The sequence below is a fragment of the Aythya fuligula genome, chromosome Z (genome assembly GCF_009819795.1).
Source record: "Aythya fuligula isolate bAytFul2 chromosome Z, bAytFul2.pri, whole genome shotgun sequence".
In the NCBI taxonomy this organism is placed as follows: Eukaryota; Metazoa; Chordata; class Aves; order Anseriformes; family Anatidae; genus Aythya; species Aythya fuligula.
Window position 1 is genome coordinate 57446758 of NC_045593.1, and position 17126 is coordinate 57463883.

Genomic DNA, 17126 nt, shown 5'->3' on the forward strand with positions numbered 1-17126 from the left:
TGTCTTCCTTCCAGTCAAAAACAACCAGTCACTTGAACCATGAGTAGTAAATACCTCCAGTGAATTACTTTTATAATTCATTGACCATGAACTATTTCATAAATTATTCTGAAAATAAAATAATCAAATCAAGCAATAAATTATATTCGATATAATCAGAAAATGTTTCATTGCTGATTTGCAAGAGAAAGTCTATATTGATTAGTAAATTATTTTTTTTGTGAATTGTTAGCCCAGGTTAAATTTTCAACTCCTCCAAGGCTTAAACTTGTACATATAATAGTTTCCTGGGTAGTTCCAGGTTTTGCAGCAGCCTTTTCTCAAGCTGTTTGTGGTTTATATGCTTTTAAAAATATATATTAATATATCTGTAACGTACATATTTCAGTTTGTACTGAGGCAGGATTTTGAGACCTTTACTCTTTTGGATCATTAATACAGGTGTAAATGAACCAAAGCCCATGGCTGGATGTAGTGATCCTGACTAGAAGACTACCATGCACTGAGGAGCCCGTGATCCACACCAGGGTAAACCTGAGTTTGCCCAGGCCTGCCCTGTGCTGTGTTGCCTATACTGTGTGGCCAGTAGGCTTGTGCTGCGGGGCACAAATCCTTTGGCCTGGGGCAAACTCAGCCAACTCCTTCCAATTCCTTGTGATAGAGGAGCCTGCAGGAAGCTTCTGCTTGGTACCAGTGATTACAACTGCTCTGTGGTTTTGCCTTTATCTAACTGAGCAGCAAGTTCTCATGAGAACATCACCTCTGCTTAACATTAGAAATGATTAATAGAGTTATTTTCTTGTAAGAAAATCATGTAGTAGCTCAACTGACTGAAAGGGTAGAATATGCTATGAACCAAGCCTGCTCAACATGGATCAGAGGTCTCTTAGATGCCACACTGCCTGGGGTTCCCAGCATCTAAGGAACATAAGATTATATCTATCTTCTTATTGTGTTAGTTCTAATAAACAGCCTTGTGAATGACACCTTCCTTACAGGGATTCTACTTCTCTGTGTCTGCATGTGCATTAAGTAGAATACATAGAACCATAGAATGTTTTGGACTGGAAGGGACCTTAAAAAACATCTAATTCCAACCCCCTGCCATGGGCAGGGACACTTCCTACTAGATCAGGTTGCTCAAAACCCCATCCAACCCGGCCTTGAACACTTGTCTGGACCCGTTTGCCCAGAGAAGCTGTGGATGACCCAACCACAGGCCTCCCAAGGACCAAAAGAGCTGTCCAGACCCTTAGTTCCAGGGAACTCCAGTTTCTGGAAGCTCCCACATGTCTTGAAGGCAGAGGGTTTAAGTGTGGGGTTTAAGTGGGTGTAAATGTGCCCAGCTGGATGAACAGGTGGCTCTGCTTCAAGAGGAACTCACTGGACAACATAACACCCAAGAATCTGAGCCAAAGATATTCGTATTATATGCTGACACAGTCAGAGCTACAGCCCTCCCTTAAGTACTGGCAAGGGGAAAGTAAAAAAGCTTTCAGCCCCGAACATTTGAAAGACTCACAGGACAAGGAAGAGTGGACCCTTGTCTTTGCTCAGAGCCATAGGAGTCTCCCCCTTGTACCTGAAGGGCTCCCATGGAACAGATACGATGCTCCAGGGCAGGAGAGGAGACTCTGGGAGTAATAGTAAAGACCTCAGAACAACCAACCACACAGAGTTGTCATTAGTAATTGGAGACTCCTCTCTGAGAGGCACTGAGGCTCCTGTTCACAGTCCAGATAATCTCTCCAGAAAGGTTTGCTGCCTCCCTGGGGCCCATATTTGTGATATTATGAAGAGGCTACCAAGCCTGATGGTTCCCAAAGACCCCTTTGTATTTTTTCATGTAGGATCAAATGAGGCTGCAACAAGAAGACTCTGAATTATCAGAAGGGACTTTATGTCACTTGGAAAGATGCTAAAAGTGTCAGGAGCACAAGTAGTGTTCTCCTCTGGCAGTTGGTGACTGGGATCCAGGAAGAAGACCGTGGGAATGATTGGCTGCAAGGCTGGTGCTGTGCCCAAAGATTTGGGTTCTACAACCTTGGACACACTTTTGAGGGACCGGGAGTTCTGACACCAGATGGGGCACAGCTGACCAGGTGGGGTAAAAGTGTTCTGGGGAGTATGCTGGCTGGGCTTATCAGGAGGACTTTAAATGAGATGCAGCAGGGGAAGGAGATGCATCTCTGAGTGACGGAAGCAAACCTGAGGACATTGTCAGTTTAGGAAGCAACAATACTTGTGAACTGTCCCAAAGCAATCAGCTGAGGTTCTTCTGGAAATGTGATGTGACCAATAGCCCAGCTGATGTGCCTCTAAACCAACACATGCATCATGGGAAAACAAGCAGGATGAGTTGGAAGCTATAGTGCAATTAGACAAACATGTCCTAATTGCTATCATGGAAATGTGGTGGGACAGATCACACAACTGGAACTGGAATAGAGGACTAGAGGCTTTTCAGAAGAGAGAGATGGGGAAGGAGGGGCAAGGGTGTTGCTCTCTATGTTAGGGAAGTGATTGACGGTGAAGAGCTGCCTCTGACAAACAGCCATAGACAAGTTGAGAGTTTGTGGGTAAAAGTTAAGGACCAGATCAATAAAATATACCTTGGGGAGCCTGTGGATGAGGCCTTCTTACATCAACTACAAGAAATGTCACATTCACACACTCTCATCCTAATGCAGGACTTCAACCACATGGATGTCTGCTGGGAAAGTTATGCAGCAGGATGTAAGCAATGCAGGAGACCACTGGAGTGCATTTAAGATAAACTCCTGGTACAGGTATCAGACAAACCAACCAGAGAAGACTTACCAGACCGGGTGCTCACCAATGCAGATGAACCCATTAAAGCAGTTAAGATTGGAGACAGTATAGGCTGCAGTGACCACACAATGGCTGAGTTTGTTATCTCAGGGAATATGGGCCTGGCTAAGAGCAAAGTCAGAACCCTGAAATTCTGAAGAGCAAACAACAACCTATTTAAAAACACAGTGGATGAGATCCCCTGGAACATTGTCTTCAGGGACAAAAGAGCTGAACAGAGCTGGCGACTCTTTGATGATGTTTTCCTTAGAGTACAAGAACTCTCCATTCCTCTGTGTAAGAAGGCAGTCAGGGAGGGCAGAAAACTGGGATAGCTAAGTTAATCTGAGACAAAAGAAGGAAATGCACAGGCATTGGAAACAGGGCCCTGTGGCCTGGTGTCCTGATTTTGGCTAGGATAGAGTTAAATTTCCTCCTAGTAGCTCATTAAGCACGGTGTTTTGGATTTAGGATGAAAATAATGCTGATAATGGACTGATATTTGAGTTGTTGCAGAGCAGTGCTTACACTAAGTTAAGGACTTTCCAACTTCTGGGTATGTGTTTCCAGTTAGGAGGCTGGGGTGCACAAGGAGCTGGGAGGGGACACAGCCAGGACAGCTGGACAAGACTGGCCAGAGGGATGTCCCACACCAAATGACATCACGCTGAACATTAATATGGGGTGGCTGTCTGGGATAGGGGGGAGAAGGGGAACATTGCTCAGAGATTGGCTGGGCATCAGTCAGGTGGTGAGCAATTGCATTGTGCATCACTTGCTTTATACAAATTATTATTATTATTATTATTATCATTATCATTATCATTATCATTATCATTATCGTTATCGTTATTGTTATTATTATTTCTCTTTCTTTTCTGTCCTATTAAACTATCTATATTTCAACCCACAGGGTTTTACTTTTTTTTTTTTTTTCTTCCCAGTTCTTTCCCCCATCCCACTGCACAGGGGAGGGTAAGAAAATGGCTGTGCAATGCTGAGCCTGCCAGGTTAAACCACAACAGTCCTTTTACCAGGGGAAAGCATGAACAAAGTCCCCCACTACCACAAATTATGCAGTCAGTTTTCTTCATTTGGGGAAATCAAAGGGATCAGCACAAAGGAGTGCAGGGGATGAGCCTCACTCTGGGAAAATCACCTACCTGATCTTGGTGTCTCCCTGCCAACTATTAGGATGAAAATTAATTCTATCCTAGCAAAAGCAGGAGATCTAGAAAGAGTTCAGAGATGTGTTTAGATGTGCAGGGATGGGATCAGGAAAGCCAAGGCACAGATGGAACTGAGCTTGGTGAAGGATGCAAAGAATAACAAGAAGGGGTTCTACAGGTTCATTGGCCAGAAAAGAAAGGGCAAGGAGTCCCCAAGCATAGCTCTCATGAGCACTATGGCCTGTGGTCCTAGTGCTGTTGCTAGAACTGCTAATGCCTCCATATACAGAAATGTACAAAGAATAGGGAGTCTATCATCCAGGACATAATTACATAATTAGAAATGAAGTTTAATAAGACAGGACTGACTACAGTGACCAAGTTGGTCAGACAGAACTATGGACCAGCAACTGTTTAACAAGCAACCACCCCACCTTTATGCCTTTATCTATCTGTTTTTCCGTGCTTGTTCCTCCCCAGTCCACCCTGATCCCACTTTTTCTCCAACTTTGGTTCCTTCCTTAAAAATCCTCTAGTGAGTCTTATAGAACCCCAAGCTGTACTTCCTTCGCATCCCATAATGAGTACCACATATCAGTAACAGTGACCCATTTCAGTCTATAAAATAATCTAGAGAGCTGCTTCCATTGACACATCTTGAAGGGAATTGTCCTGAGGGAAAGGGATCACTTTTCTGTGACAGTCTAAGAAGTATCCAGGTCAGGATACTCTGTTTCTCTGATTAGGTTATTGGAGTTTCTATGTGTGTCCTCATTAGTTTCCTCTGAATGTAGCTTGTCTAATGTAGCGATGCAGAATCTTTTAAAAGGCAGACATTAAGTGGCAAAGAAACTTAAAATAAAGCTTTAAAACAAAGCAGTCAACGGAAAAGAAATATGGGTGTTTGCCTCTCCTAGCACATAACTAGTAATGGGACTAGAGGGAAAGGCCTCAAGTTGTGCCAGGGGATGTTTATTTTGGAAACTAAGAGAACTTTCTTCTCAAAAAGAGTAGTAAGGCATTGAAACGGGTTATCCAGGGAGGTGGTGGAATCGCCGTCCCTGGGGGTGTTTAAGGAGAGTTTGGACAAGGTGTTTAGGAACATGGATGGTTTGGTGGGTAATATTGGTGACAGGGGGATGGCTGGACCAGATGATCCAGAAGGTCTTTTCCAACCTTGATGATTCTATGAGTACAGACTAGGAGAACTCATTGAAAATAGTTCTGCAGAGAAGGACTTGGGAGTTCTAGTGGATGAAATGCTTGACAAGAGCCAGAAGTGTGTGCTTGCAGCCTAGAAAGCCAACTGCATCCTGGGTTGCATCAAAAGAGAAGTGGCCAGCAGGTGGAGGGAGGTGATTGACCCCCTCTATTCTGCCCTCGTAAGGCCCCACCTGAAGTATTGTGCCCAGGTTTGGGGCCCCCAGTACAAGAAAGATGAGGACTTGTTAGAACAGCTCCAGAGGAGTGCCACAAAGTTTATTAGAGGGCTGGAGCACCTCTCCTGTGAAGAAAGGCTGAGAGAGCCTGGAGATGTTTTGAACAAGTCCAAGTAGATGATGTCAGTTGCTCTTCCTCCATCCACCAGTTCTGTAACCCCATTGTAGAATGCCACCAGATTTGTCAGGCATGAGCTGCCCTTAGTGAAGCCATGTTGGCTGCTACCAATCACCTCCTTATTTTCTGTGTACCTTCATATAGTTTCTAGGATGACCTGCTCTGTGATCTTGCCAGGCACAGAGGTGAGACTGGCTGGCCTGTATTTCCTTTGGTCTTCCATTTTTCCCTTTTAAAAAATGATGATTATGTTTCCCGTCTTTCAGTCAGTGGGAATGTCATTGCATTGCCATGACTTCTCAAATATGATAGACAGTGGCTTAGTAAGTTCATCTGCCACTTCCCTCAGGTCCCACGGATGCATCTCATCAGGTCCCAAAGACTGGTGCACCTTCAGGTTTCTTAGATGGTCTCAAGCCTGATATTTTCCTACAACAGGCAGTTCTTCAACCTCCCAGGCCCTGCCTTTGCCTTCTGGGGCCTGGGCTATGTGGCTAGAGCTCTTGCCAATGAAGACTGAGGCAAAAAATGCCATTGAGTACCTCTCTATATCATGGTAACCATGTCTCTCACTTCATTCCAGATAGGGCCCACGGTTTCACTCATCGTCCTTTATCACCAATGTACCCATAGAACTCTTTCTTATTGCCCTTGACATCCTTGGCCAAATTTAATTTTATCAGTATCAGCTTTCCTAACTTGATCCCTGGCTGCTTGGACATCCCTTCCAGGCTATCTGTCCTTGCTTCCATTGTCTTTATGCCTTCTTCTGTTTAAACTTGGTCTGGAGCTCCTTGGTCATCCATGCAGGCCTCTTGGTATTTTTGTCAAACTTCCTCTTTGTTGCAATGCATTGCTCCTGAGTTTGAAAGAGGTCACCCTTGAATACTAAGCATCTTTCCTAGGCTCCTCTTCCATCCAGGGCTTTGTCCCATGACACTCTACCAAGCAGATCCCTGAAGAGACCAAAGTCTGCTCTCCCCAACTCCAAGGCAGCAAGCTTGCTGTGCTTCCTCCTTGCTGTCCTCTGAATGCAAAACTGTACTGTTTCGTAGTCACTGCAGCCAAGGCTACCCTTGAGTTCCACATTTCCCACCAGCCCCTCCTTGTTGGTGAGAATGAGGTACAGCATAGCACCTTTCCTCATTGGCTCCTCTATCACTTGAAGAAGGAAGCTGTCATCAATGCACTCCAGTAGCCCCCTGGATTGCCTATGCCCTGTTCTGCTGTCCCTCAAATATTGGGGTGGTTAAGGTCTCCCATGAGAACTAGAGCTTGTGAAAGTGAGGCTGCTTCTATCTGTCTATAGAGGGCCACATCTGCTTGGTCTTCCTAGTAGCAGGCCCCCACTACAATGTCACCTGTCCCTGCCCTCCCTTTAATCCTGACCGATAAGCTCTCTGTCAGCTCCTTACCCTTCCCCAGGCAGAGCTCCATGCACTTCAGCTACTCATTGCAATAGAGGGTGACACCCCCTCTTTGCCTTCCCTTCTTGTCCTTCCTAAAGCACCTGTATCCTTCCATTCCAACACTCCAGTCCAGCTCTACAATGCCAATGAGGTTATGTGCTTCTGTTTTTGCCAGCTACTCCTCCAACACTTATTCTAACAAGAATCAAACTTCCTTATATGTGGTCATTCATTTTATTTTATACACAGAAATTGTTGAAGACAGAATTTGTAAGAAATGAAAGAATTAAATTTGTGTTTTTGCAGTGAAAAATTCCACTAACCTTGCATATTCAAAAGTGATCGTGAAGGCATTGGCGGGGGGGAGGGAAGGGAGTGTTGCGGATATGATAAGCAGATAAGGGAACAGTGGAATATCTCACTGTCCCAAAATAAGGAAAATAGCAAAGAAAAACAAGATAAGCAGTTTTAGAATAAGCAAAAACAAGAATCTATGAAAGCATGGGCCCCCCAGTTCCAAGCAAAACAAAACAAAACAGGAAAAATAAAAAAATAAAAAAAAAAAAAAGAGAAATTAAATGTTGTTCAAATAAAACTGTACATACAGGGCATAGTAACAAGTGTCAGGTAGGTTGTGAACCTGTAGTACTCAGATAATGAGGAAATGGGAGGAATCAAGTGTCAGGTAATAGGGAATATAGGGCTATGCTATGTTGCTACTGTGTGCTTCTGCTTGCAGGATGCCCATCATGGCAATCCCAAATAAAAATACTAATTCACTAAGATATTCACTTGAACATGTCTAGATTGTAGATTGGCTGTAGATATTGCTCATAGAACTTCTTGTTCTTTATTATATATATATATATATATCTGATAGCACTGCAGTACAGGAGAGTCGCAACAATAATCACAATACTTGTAACTTCTGCTTCATTGAAGGCACCCACACTCCTCTTCATCCCACTATCTCTTTTTAATATTAATCAGAAAACAACAATAACAACAACAAAAACACATACCGTACATCTAAAATAGGAGTGAGTAAGAAGTAATATGAAATTCATATTTTTGTTTGTGGATTGATTAATATTGCAGGTACCACTGACTCTTTTAATTTTAGCTTTCTAGGCAGAAATAAAGCTTTGCAGTTCTGCATGAAAGTTAAGCTTACAGCATGCAAATGTGGAACAATTTGTTTCCCCAACTCCTCAGTATTAAACTTTTCTAGGCAGTGAGGTCTAAATAAAGAATTATAGAAGTATTTCTTGCTATGCGTGAGGATGGCAGATCAGATTCTTGCTGTAGGAAAATCTGCCATACAATTCATTTTCAGACAGCAGCACAGCCTATTTTCATGTGCAGTTCTGGGAATGAGAAAGCAAAATATCTGCCTTTGGTACACTAAACTCTGTTTCTGCACATTTTCACTGATACTTTGGGTTGTTAAAATTAAATTTCAGAAGGTAGTAACAGTGGTTTATGAGCTTTTCCACAAATGACCTTCTCTCTCTGTTGAGACATATGAGACTATGAGACATATATGTCACATAGCACAGAACATGCAAAAGTGTATTTCACAAGAGTATCTGAAGGTATATGAAGAGATTTATGATCTATACAGTCCCGCTATAGTAATGTTTTGTTGCAATAGGATTGCCTCTCTCCCAGCATTCTATTTTTCAGATCAAGAATGAGCAACTGAATCAAGGCCAGCATCCTCCTTCCAACAAAATGAAAGGGTCATATTAAGGACTGAGCAGTTACCCTGTGAGGCTTTGAAGGCCCTTCCACTAAGTGCACCATTTTCTAGGGTTTTAATGCCTTAAGCTTTCTGATAAATTCCACAAGGCACCTACATAATCTTTACTGAAATGCCTGAAACTCTTCATATATGTGGATAAAGAGACACCAGATTGCTCCAACAATTGACAGTAATGTTCATCAGACCATAAATATAAGATAAAAATTTTACTCACCATTTAAAAATATAAAATGGAACTAGTTCGGCAAATTATGGACTTTGCAGACTAGTGGTTAGTAAGTTTTCCAGAGCAAATAGATTTGAACTTCTTTTTAGAGGAATTGGCATTTACACATCCAAGGACTTTGGGAATATTTTATTGGACTTCATTATAAGTGAATGTGCTTAAGTGACTGAATACTTCAGAATTACAACATTAGCCTTAAAGAATCATGACATTTTTGCTCATTGTTTGTCATTACTGTAACAAAGAAAAGTACCAGAGAGGCATTTCATCAGTTCAGAAAGATGATGATTTTTTTATCTTTCAAAACTCATCTGTCTTAATTTTTCTGTAAACTTAAAATACGGCATGCTATCAAATGCACTACAGTCACTGAATAATGATAGATTGGTCAGTCTAACTAATGTGTAATGGTATTTTATTTCATTACCATTATTTTTGGTGTTATACAGCAGAACTATCTAGAATCAGTCTGGTCCTAAAAATAAAATAGGGTTACAAAAACTTGACACTGTAACTGTCATTTATATAAATACTATATATTTATATAAATATAATATATATTTAATATAATATATAATATAAAATATATATTATAATATAAAATATATAAATATAATATATGTTTAATATAATATATATTTATATAAATATATAAATACTGCAGCTAAACTAATCCACATTATTTACCATAATCAAAAATGGGCAACAAACTGCTTTGTTTCTGTCATTTCTCTTCTGTATCAGAATAATTATTTAAAAAAGAGAAGCAAAGAAGTGATAGAGTACAATTGACAAATGACTATTACGTCTTTTTCTTGAAACTTTGAGACAAATCAGTCTGACATTAAAATAAAGTCTCTGTAAATACTATTATATCTATTGACACCATAGAATTAGTATTAATTGATAATATTCTACCAAATGATCTTATATAAAGCATAATGACTGAATACTACTTTATCCTACTTTGTTTTCTAGAAAGGCTTGATAATGAATGTAAGCTCATTTACAGAGCTTTTTGTCTAGTAGTGTTTGCTGCAAAATGTTCATATTGAAGTATGGTAGACAGCTGTTCAACTTCTGAATACGAGTTGCTAATAGTAATTTATTACAAGTACCTCTACTACCCATGACACTGGGGGACTGTGCTGTTTGTGCACTGGAGGATTAGACAGACTTCCCACTCAAGGACTAAGTATTGCATTGGATTGAGTATTTAAATATGGCACATTTCCAAGCCTGTTGTGATAGATGCATCTGTTTGCACTCTCGCGTTCTGGCAGCAGAGTGAGCAGATTGCAAACCCAAGTTCTGAGGATCCCAAGTTGCAAGACTCAAATTTCTCTATTTATATTCACTTCATTCAGTCTCTGCAACAGTGTTAAAAAGAGGCATGCCAAAGATGTAGGAATTAACAAACCTTACATGTACAACACTGATGATGGGATCTGTAATCCCCGGTGCCCTGAGCTGGAGGACCATGACTGTGGGAATGATATACTCCCAGACAACCCCAAGCTTGTGTGGGAATTGCTGCTACACCTGGATGCACATAAGATTATGGGGCCCAACAGGATTCATCCCAGGGTACTCAGAGAGCTGGCTGATGTCACTGTGAGACCTCTCAATTATTTTCTATGGTCTTGGGAATCTTGAGAGGTCCCAGTCAAATGGAAGCTGGTAAACATTGTTCCAATTTTCAAAAAGGGCAAGAAGAAAGACCTTGGCAATTACAGGCCTGTCAGTCTCACTTCAGTGCCTGGTGAAATTATGGAGAAAATTATTCTGGGAGTTATTGAAAAACACCCGAAGGACAATGAAGTCATTGGTCACAGACAACACAGGTTCATGAGGAGAAGGTCCTGTGGAATGAACTTAATTTCCTTTTATGACAATGTCACCCATCTAGTTGACCTAGGCAAGACAGTTGATGCAATATTTTTGGATTTCAGTAAAGCTTTCAATAGTGCTCATTACAGTATCCTTCTGGACAAAATATCCAGCATACAGCTAGATAAAAACATAATATGATGCGTGAACAATTGACTGATGGGTTGGGCTTAATGGGTTATAGGAAATGGGGCTACATCAGGCTGGCAGCCAGTTACTTGTGGGTTCCCCAGGCCTGTAATCTAGAAGGAACTTCTCTTCAATGCTTTCATAAATGACTTGAATGTAAGACTCAAAGGTATACCAAGTACATTTGTGGATGACACTAAACTGGGAGAATGTTGAATCCACTGATGTTAAAGAGGCCTTGCAGAGAGATCTGGACAAATCAGAGAGCTGGGTAATCACTAATAATATGAAGTTTAACAAGAACAAGTGCTGGATGCTGAACCTGGGATGGAGCAACCCTGAATATATGTACAGAATAGAGGACAAAAGGCTGGAGAGCAGCCCCACAGAAAAGGATCTGGAGGTTTTGGTTGACAAGTTAAATGAGAGTCAACAGTGTGTCCTGGCATCCAGGAGGACCAAACATCCATTTCAGCAGTGCTTTAAATACAGAAGCCTGCCTTTTTATAAACATATATATCAACTGCATATACGATAGCACTATAAAAATTGAAATAGTGAATGTGTTTCACTAATATTTTTTGATTTACACTAGTGTAAACAGCTGTGCCATGAAAGTTGGCTGCACTTACTTATGTTCTCTCGCCAGTCACTTTTTCAGGACATCTGGAGGATATCACTGCCGTGGTTCCGCTCGAGTGGGCAGCCGAGCTCCACCACAGCTGCTCTCTCACTCCCCCTCCTCAAAGAGGAATGGGGAGAAAATAACGATGAAAAGGGCTCAAAGGTTGAGATAAGGATGAGAAGATCATGCAGTAATTATTGTAACAGGCAAAACAGACTCTGAACAGGGAGATAGTAAGATTTATTGCTTATTACTAACAAGCTAGAGAAGTGAGAAACAAAGGAAAGAAACCAAAAGCACCTTCCCCCCCTGCCATCCACCCTCTTCCACCTCGTCCCCCCAAGCGGTGCAGGGGAACGGGGGAATGGGGTTTATGGTCAGTCTACAGCACTTCTTCTCTGCCGCTCCTTCTCAGTCACTCTCGTCCCCTGTGCTGTGGGGTCCCTCCCACGGGATACAGTCCTTGATGAACTGATCTGGCGTGGGCTTCCCACAGGCAGCAGCTCTTCCAGAACTGCTCCAGATATGGGTCCGTACCACGGGGTCCATCCCTCAGGAGAAAACTGCTCCAACCTGGGTCCCCCACGGGCAGCAGCTCCTGCCAGGTCACCTGCTCCTGCGTGGGCTCCTCTCCACGGGCTACAGGTCTGGCCCAGAATCTGCTCTGGCAGGGGTCTTCCACAGGCGGCAGCCTCCTTCAGCGCAGGTCCACCTGCTCTACCGTGGTCTCCTCCACGGGCTGCAACACGGAACTCTGCTCCACTGTGGTACTCCATGGGCTGCAGGGGGACATCCTGCGTCACCATGGTCCTCACCACAGGCCACAGGGGACTTCTGCTCCGGTGCTTGGAGCACCTCTCCCCCTCCTTCTTCACTGACCTTGGCACCTGCAAGGCTGTTCCTCACTCCTCTCACTCTCCCAGCTGCTGTGTGGCGCAGCGTTTTTTCCCATCTTAAACGTGCTCTCACAGAGGCGCAAAACAACATTGCTTATTGGCTCGGCTCTGGTCAGCAGTGGGGCCCTTACCAAACATGGGACAGCTTCTAGATCCTTCTCACAGAAACCACCCCTATGGCCTCCTGCTACCAAAACTTTGCCATGTAAACCCACTACAATCACACATTTATCTATTTTTTATTTCTAAACATCTGAATGCAGCATATCCATATTTACAATCTTTATCTTAATCTGATTTCTGGATGCCTCAGCAGAGCTCTTGGGCAATTATGTACTGTGTGACTAGCAGTAGTCAATTTGACATTTTGGGGATAATCAAGCCTATGCTCCATTAGCTACAGAGATAACCAGAGTATGTGTTGTAAGGCTAATGTATGTCTGTACAGTATATGCATACTTATTTCTGTTCATCAATACAGTAGTTCTTTTTCACATCTTCTATTTGAGAGCAATTTTGATGCCTTTATTCTTTTCTGTCCTCCTCTTCCACCTTTGTCTCTGCCTTTTAAACCTCTCTGGTGCCTTTCAAAAATCACCTGATTCTCATTTTCTTCCACAACAGTGGGACTCAGTTCTCCTTCACAGCTGTGATGTATCAGAACAAGTTTTGTCCTGCTTAATGTTAAAAATGGTCCAGCCAGTTCCATAGCTAAACTGCAGTAATCAATGTTTTTTTTGACTGTGCTTCATATGTGCAAAATAGTGAAATAAATGTTTGTTACAGACTTTGCACTGGGAAAAAAAAAATATATATATATATATATATATAAGTGTAAATAGATTATAAAGCACAATTTAAGAAGAAATATTTAAAAAAAAAATTAAGAAGAAATATTTCTTCTTAGAATATTCTTCTTAAGAAATATTTCTTCTTAGAAAAATTTAAGAAGAAATATTTCTTGGTACCTTGTTTTCCTGAGCTAATATATCTTCAAAACCAAGCCATTTTACATGCCAATCTTCTGCAGAAAAAGAGGTACAAGATATAGTTGTCAAATTTCTCAAGTCTCTGTGCTGAACCCCAGATATTACATCTGCATCAGATTCTCCCACAGATGGCAGATACCTTATACTTTGTTATCAGTCACAAAGCATCCTGTTTTCAGCGTCCCCCATGAACATGGCAAACTGGCAGCTGGCTATCGTGCCAATAATCCACTGCCTTAGGTCACAGGACAGAGAAGAAGATGAGAGGTTATCCTACAGTCAGTGTTGATGCCAAATGCCTGAACCCATGAATTCAGACACCATGTGACAGGTAGGTTTCAAAGAAAAAAAAAAAAAAAAAAAGTAACCCTTCTATATCTCTGCTTAGAACTATTAATTTTATTTTTTAGAAAAGGGAATCAATTTTAATTCATTTTAGCAAGTACAGCAAAGAGGTTATTTTATTATTTTTATTAAAAAAAAAAAAAACAAACACACCAAAACAAACAAACAAAACCAACATGAATTATAAACTTTTTGTTTGTTGAATTTCTAGGTGTTGAGTTATTGACAAACTGCGAAAGGAAAATGGACTCAACATACAGCACAAGGTCTTTAGCTCTTTCAACTTTGAGCATAATGGTTGAACCACTGTTCTATTTCTAACAGCAGCTTACTGAAAAGCATGCAACTCTTTCACTTAAGAGAGTTGACCGTTTTATTACATTATTAGAGCTATGAGTTATAACTCAGATCTTAATAAATTAAAAAGTCTCAAAAGACCAACTCAAAAAAAAAATATATTTTGTCTTATTCTTCATTTTTTCCTGTCATACATGATTTCTGTTGCTTCTTCCGGGTCAGCCACACACAGACACACAGCAGAGCACCACCTAAATCAGAAGATGAAAGGCCAAGTGTTCCAGTTGTGTACCTGTCAGCAGAAGAACAAATAATTGTGTTTCTTTTTTGTTTGCAGATTGCTCAGGAAGAGTCAGAACAGTAATCAAATTGGTTGCTCCTGTAATTTTTCACACATTTATTCAGAGGATAATTTCTGTAGTATATGTCATTAGCTGAAATTAATAATTTATATGGAATGAGTGAGTTCATCATGTCATGTTATTTTCTCAGTTCTTGTTCTGACTGCTGTAAGCGTAATGCATTGGCCCAGCATGAATAGCAAACCTGTAAATTTCACAATCAAATTGACAATATAAAATTCATTGTAAGGGTATCCTCAAGCAGCCAAGCTAAATAATTTCTTTTTGTGTTTATCTATGCAGCTAGAACTCAAGCATTTCAGCATTCCATAGCTAGTGAACAGGCTGTGGATACAGTTGAATTGAGCTTTGCTTCTGAACTAGAGGAAAGTTAACAGAAAATGTACTGTTGCTACATGATGATATTATGTTGCTAGTGAAACAAATAACCTAGCTCATCAGGAAAAAGTCAGAATATTGATTATTTAATGTGAACCACTGTATTTTTCTGAAGGAGTATAAAAAGAGGAAGAGTGTGTGATAGTTATAGAAATACATACCTGCTGATTCTCCAAAGAAATGTCTGAAAAAGACTGAGTAGTTGTTTCTGCTGTGTAAATTACTAATACTGAGAGACATCGTACATGAACTAAGCACAAAGAAACTAACACAGAACACAGCAACTCCATGTCATAAAAGGAAAAAATATATAGTTTTGTTTAGGACTATTGTACAGAATCATGTTCTTAACAGCTAGCTAATTGTTTGAACTTCGGCAGTGTCACATCATTTTGGATCACATGCAAGCAAGTAATTACCAAACTGACAAATCTGGGTGACTCGGTCGGTTCTTTGGAGGGTTTGTGAGCTTGTATGCAAACAGGAGTGTAAACTGCTTTTTACAGCTATAATATTATTTACATTTACATTTATGCCCTGCCTTTTAAAGTACACTTAAATTAATCTTGAACTTTCCAAAAATAAGCTGTGTATAAAATCCAGTGAATCTGCTCAGCAGAATCTTGAAAGACTTTTCCAAATCAGAAAGATAATTTGATTTCACTGTTTCTTAGGTACTTTATGTTTTTATTTTTAACTAAAAGTGAAAAAAAAATAAGAAGTAAACAAAACATTTTAGCAGCTTAAGGAATTATTAACAACAGATATTGCTTACTGAGCCAAAATTAGAACAAAATTCTTATTTTCTTGTTGCTTAGTTCTTTCATGGCATATTAAATACATTCAAGTATTACTGTTGTTGCAGTAAAAATGAATGACAAAGAATCAGTTGCTACAGTAACTATAGATCATTAGTAAGTACTTTGAAAGAGTATCTGAATATCTCTTTGTACCTGTTATCTTGAGCTAAATGTGAAGTTTAAACCTCTTTTGTCTAGCCCAGTATTTAAAGAATGCCACGGTAGTATTCATAACAGAGTATTTTCTTAGCTCTTTAAAACTTAGTAGTGCTAAATTTTATTCTGCAACTTCAAGGACAACCAATCTCACGCACAAGTACTGCAAATTTATTTAACATTCCTTGATTCTGTTCACTTGCATTGTTCTTGGAAGTTTTCCCTGGTTTGTTAAATTGGACTAGTTTAGCCAGACACAGACATACATACTGTAACCTCTCCTCAATGTTTATTTTGTGCTGGACATCATAGATGGTTAACATAGTTCAAAAGATCCCAAATAATTTGAATTACTTTGTGATGTAGTGGGCTGTATAATATCTATGACTTTAAACAATTTTGACACATTGGAATCACAAATAACACAAATTCCATCAAGAAATTTCAGTGATTATTGTATGGGCAGAAGATTCTCTTAAGATTCAAAATTTGAATCTAAAATGTATGTTTCACAAGTCCAATTCTCTAATAGGCAAGAAAAATTGCACTCATTGTATGGTAGTCAGTGAAGCATATGTATGGAATTGTTAAAGCACAATGAGAGTATTTAAAAAAAAAAAAAAAAAACAATTTTTTTTTTTTAATTGGAAATTTTTATTTTGCCAAAACCAAAGAGAACCTTGATATATAAATTATTAGTTATTTTGGGCTCTCTCTCTTTCTGGGTCTCCTTTGAAAATTTTGACAGGTGTCAGTTTTATCTTGGTATAAATAGAAAAATATTCTTTTCCATCTCAGGATTTCAAGGCCAGCAGAATACCTCTCATGATCAAACTAAATGAGAGGCATCAAGCACAGTTCCTTAAATTTTTTGTGTTTGTATGGTATGATGATTACTATAGTTTTCCCATTGTACATGTCATCTAAAACAATGATTCCCTAACTGGAATATTTGGTTCTCTGTTGTTCAGCTGTAGTTCATTTCACCCTAGTTGTCTAACACAATATTTTTGCCAAGCTTACATTCAGCTTAAATCATATTCTTATTTTGTTCAGATATACACTGATTTTATTAGAGGAACAGCAAGACTGTATCATGTGCTTAACAAATACTGTTCATCCATTTTCTATTCACCTTATTAACTTTTGCTTCTTTATTGTATTGAAATGTCACAGTACAGATTGGATCAAGCCAGGGAGTAACCTCATGCCTCAGCCTCCTTTTGATGTCTACAAGACTTCTATTTTCACCTTCTGTTATAACGACTTTCTGTTTCCAATATAGCTATTTTTTAAGTGGATCCCTGGTTTGTGAATTCTGA

The 17126-nt window shown here is 40.1% G+C and overlaps 1 non-coding gene across 1 annotated transcript; it reads right to left on the reverse strand.

Moving 5' to 3' along the window:
- Window positions 1-3845: 3845 nt before the first annotated feature.
- On the reverse strand, window positions 3846-4002 carry LOC116501231. The gene has a single exon (XR_004254387.1). It is a non-coding gene; the product is annotated as a U1 spliceosomal RNA (small nuclear RNA).
- Between the last annotated feature and the right edge of the window lie 13124 nt (window positions 4003-17126).